This window comes from Wasmannia auropunctata, unplaced genomic scaffold, assembly GCF_000956235.1.
Source record: "Wasmannia auropunctata unplaced genomic scaffold, wasmannia.A_1.0 LD336090.1, whole genome shotgun sequence".
NCBI lineage: Eukaryota > Metazoa > Arthropoda > Insecta > Hymenoptera > Formicidae > Wasmannia > Wasmannia auropunctata.
The window spans coordinates 4135299-4140615 of NW_012026800.1; positions in this window are offsets into that span (position 1 = coordinate 4135299).

Consider the following 5317-nt stretch of genomic DNA (forward strand, 5'->3'; position numbering starts at 1 on the left):
TTGTTTATATAAAAAATATTAATTGAATTTACATTGAACATTTAGGAAATTGCATAATTGATTAGTCGAATCAACGTTGATCGACGTCGATTCGACTAATTATTTCTAATAATATATAATATATATTTTCTTTAAATCTAAAGCCGAATTGATCAAATTTTTTAAATGCGCACACAAAAACACATATATTTTTTCTGGTCGATGTTGCTAAAATATCGACTTTTTTATCGACGTAACCAGTTGTCAACCATATCGACGTTGAATCAACCTTGAATCAACGTTACATTTCTGACTGGGTAATTTATGAAGTAAACGATTTGCCATTTTATCGTTCTTTGCCGCAATAAGTCCATCATTAACGTATACTGCCAGTATGATAGACGCATCTTTCTCGCTTATGAAGACACAAGAATCGCTCTGAGTTTGTTTTAGACCATGTTTTACAAGAAATTCTGTAAGGCGCTGATTCCAACAACGGGATGCTTTTTTCAGGCCATATAAACTTCTGTTTAGTTTGCACACCTTATCCGTCCCATCTTCATAACCTTCCGGTTGGATCATGTAGATTTCTTCTTTAAGATTTCCATGTAGGAAAGCCGTCCTTACGTCAAATTGCTTCAACCTTAGATTTCTTGCAGCCGCCAGGGCAAGAATCATTCTTATGGATTCATACCTCACCACTGGACTAAACGTTTCATTATAATTTACGCCGTACTTTTGCGTGTATCCTTTTGCAACTAATCTTGCTTTGTATCTCTTTATACCTTCGTCCGGTTCATCTTCTTTAATTTAAAAAACCCAGCGATTCTTGATTATCTTTTTATTCTTTGGTAGGTTGACCAGAGTCCAAGTCTGGTTTTCTTTCAATGAAGAAATCTCTTCATCCATTACTTTTTTCCAGTTTTTTGCATCCGGATTAGATATGGCTTCAGCATATGTTTCCGGTTCTGTCCTTATAGCCGAAAATAAGTTATCCGGATTTAAATGTTCATCATATCAAGATGGTCGTTTTAATTTCATTCTGTCTAGACAAAATTTTTATTTGTGGAGCATTCTTAGCAGACTCCTCACAGCTATCTTCATCTCCTTCAGGATTTTCTTCTTGAGGTCTTTCCTCTTCAGATCTTTCTCCTTCAGAGCTTTCTTCTCCAGAATTTTCTTCAGATTTTTCTCTTTCAGAACTTTCTTCTTCAGACCCTTCCTCTTCAGATCTTTCTCCTTCAGGCCTTTGAGTCTCTTGCATTTCCAGTTGAAAACTTTGTAGATCTTTTTTTTGTTCTTTTGAATTATCCATAAGTTCTAACTGTTGTTTAAATTGTGATAACTCTGTATCGCTGTCAGAAAATATCCGTCGTTCATCAAAAATCACGTCTCTGGCATGCTCAACTTTATCCGTCTCAGGATACCAAATCCTAAAACCTTTTACATCTTCGCCCTATCCTACAAATACGCCAACTTTTGCTTTTGAATCAAGTTTCTTTCTGCAAACCTTAGATATATGTACATATGATTTAGCTCCGAATGCAATGAGCTTCTTGAATTCCGTCTTTTTCCCGTGCCACAATTCAAACGGTGTTTTTTTAGTATCTTCTTGTTCTGTACGATTAATTACATAAATCGCTGTGTTTGCGGCTTCCGCCCATAGCTTTTTAGGTGCATTTCTTTCATGCAACATACTCCGTACTGCTTCCATCACCGTCCGATTTTCTCGTCCTGCAGATCCATTCTGCTCTGGCGTGTACGCCACTGTACGCTGATGTTTTATTCCATATTCTGAAGTAATTTTCTTGACGCGATGATTTACAAATTCAAGACCGTTATCCGTCCTCAGAGTTTTTACTTTCCTTTCTATGATATTTTCGGTTTTCTTTATAAAGCCTTTTATGTGATCGCTTACCTCGTCTTTATGAGTGATAAAATATGCTGTCACAAAATGTGAGTAATCATCCTTCAACAGCATATATTTTGAACCACCAATTGAAGATTCATTGATTGGTCCGCATAAATCAGCATGGATCAATTCTCCTGGCTCGGTTGTTCTGTTCTGAGTCCACTTTTAAAAGGCTGTCTATGTATTTTGCCCTTAACACAAATAGGTTCGCAAATAGGCTCGAATTTATTGTGAACTTTAATATCTCGCAACTTGAGAAAGTTCTTTACCTTGCGAAAATTTTGATGCGCTAATCTTTCATGCCAGATTTGCAGTTCTTCTGTTATTGCAACGTTAGCCAAGTTATCATCTGCGATTAGCGGGGTTTTCTTTGATTTTATGACTTGAAATTTTACGACGAACATCTTGCCTTTCCTGTCAGCGACTACTTCCGTTTGTCCTTGTGAAGCTCATAGATTTTTTATCTGCAATTTGCTGAAGACCTTTATCCATAGCCGAACTAACTGAGAATAAATTATATTTAATATCTGGTACATAAAGGTCATTTGTAAGATATTTTGACTTCCATTCTTGATCGTTAAATGCTTTAACATTTACAGTTCCTATTCCTTTTGCATATATATTTTGACCATTTCCGAGTTTAATGGGTTTTGACTCATTTAGTGTCTTATATTCATCGAACCAGCTTTTATTTCTAGTTATATGATCTATCCACCAGAATCTACATACCATTGCTCTTCCATACCATGATAGACATCCATAGCAGTCATCGATACGCTCATCAGTGCTTCTCTTTTTCCTTGTTTCTTGTCATTTTCATTTTTCTTCTTAAGTTCCGGACAATCTCTTTTCCAATGGATTCCTTTGTTGCAACCATAACAGATTCCGGGTTTTCTTTCTTCTTTGCCTTTAGAAAAATATTTCTTTCCTTTTCCGCTTTTAGTCTGTTGTCTCACTGCAGCAAGAACTTCATTTTTTGTCTGTTCTCTTCCTTTAAGTCTTATTTCTTCTGTTAATAGCCTCTCGACTAAATTTTCTAACGTTCTTTCACCTGAACTGGTTGATTCCCATGCTGTAATAAAATTACTATAGCTTGTTGGTAAAGTCATCAAAATTTTGACTATAATAGCAGAATCTGCAGCTCACCCAAGGTCCTTAATTTGTATGCTAAATCCTCGATCTTGGCAATGTGTGTGGCCATATCATCCGTTGATTCTTTACTTACTTGAAACCATCGCTGTTTGAGATTTCTGCTCATATACGTGATGGAGGTTATCCCACATAGCCTTAGCGCTGCTACAGTTTATTATATGAATTATCTGGCTATCTTCGATGCCAGTGGCTATAAATTTTTGTGCACAGGCGTCCTGATTTATCCAGGTCTTTTTTAATTCTTGATTCTCTGCTCCTGGATCGGCAAATTCCCCCGTTATAACCGTTAAAGCAACCTTGAGACTTTATAATTACGGTGATCTGGAACTTCCATGTCGACCAGTTCATGGCATCCTTTAGTTTTGTAAGCTTTACCGTCTTGTTTTCTATCGTCGCCATTACTCTATTTTGCACAAGGCTGAGCAATTTCTTTGATCGGCACAAGACACTTCTTCCTTACAAAAAATATACGAGTATTCGAAGAAAAATATTATCGAGATCGTGAGCCTGGGCCCATAACCTGTTGAGGGTGCTATAATTCGTAGTAAAACTGAAGGCCAGGATTGCACAAGAACAGTGAGTCTTTATTAAGCGTAACGAAAAGTATAACGTAACGTGAGATAAATCTATCTATATAAAGAAGAAGGTGGCGCTAGCCGGAAGTGAACAAAAAACGCTGCGCACGGTGCTTTCTCATAGCGCTGTTGACTAACTTAAGGCGATAATATTTAAATCAAATGTTTCTCATTGTGAAATATCCTCAACAGAAATAAATTAAAAATTTAAATAAATTAATAAAAAAAAGCATATAGAAATTAAATTCAGTCAGTTACTAATAATTAAAATTAGAAGGCCTAAAACTAAATGAACGCTGTATAAAATTGTCACGTATAATACTTTCACAATTATTAATTCGCATACAATAAATCGGCGCATGTTGTAGTTTTACTAATTGTAAGTGAATTCATCAATTGAAGTCATTTTCGATCTCATGGATTGATCCGCTTAATATTGGTGATTCAAATTCAATTTATACGTTGAGTGATCTTGTTCTTATAATTAGGTGTATCTTTTACAGTGATCGGTATATCAAAAAACAGTTATTAATCGAAAGCTATTTGCCGTCTGTAATTATTCGAAATTGCTGTAGATAGTGACGGATAATGTAACTATTAAGCTGATGTTAATACTCTAGTAAAAAATTCTTATTACTCACAAAAATCATCGGCTAATTTGATGATGCGACAGAATAATGACGAAATTGTGACAGTGAAAGATATAGACTTGTCTATTTGTCGAGATTTTTAAGACAACTGCGCGTTGATTACAGGAGACACACATCAATAATATTTGTTTTTTCGAAGTTGATACGTATAAAATCTGTTTACATTTTGGTTTCCTTAGTTGTCGATCTATTCGTCAAGTATATTAAAAGAACTATCAAGCATCTCTAAGACTTTTACTGAATTCAATCCATACTTTTGTTTTCTTATGTAACATCTCAGATATGAATCTTTTATAATAATTATGTTCTGTATCTAAAACTTTTACTTTGTTCCAATTAAAAGAATATCCAGATTCAGGTATATGTTTTGTAAGACTTAGAGATGCTTGATAGTTCTTAATTTGATATACTTGACGAACTGATTTTCAACTAACAATAAGGAAACCGAAATATAAACAGATTTTGTACCATCCTGGAAAAAACTCAAACAATATATTATTGGTGTAAGTGTATCTCTTGTAATCGACGCGCAATTCTCTTAAAGATCTCGACGAATAGATAAGTCTATATCTTTCACTGTAATAATTTCGTCATTAAGTAGTTAACATTATTTACGTGTTAATATTATTTAAATAATTATTCAATATGTAAATTTTTGATTAACACATACGTATAATGTTTATTAAGTATCTCCGGTAAATATTTTGTTAACATAGATATGTAGATAACAAATAAATATCTAATAGATATCTTTGGTAGCTGTTTAGTGAATATGGATGTGTAGATAATTATTAGATATCTACTAGTTATCCATAATGGATATGGATAGTGTATAGATATGTGAATATCCAGTAGATATCTATTATATATTTTGTTCTGTATGGGCGTATACACTTCGTGCAACTTTGATCTTATGCAAGATTGCTGTCGCGTCATTTCAGTTTCGTCCAGCAGACATCGCACGTAATCGTTAAATGTTATCGATTTTGCTACAACATTACTCTTGACACCTTTTACCTTTTTAGTAACGGAAGAGCACACGTCTGAAC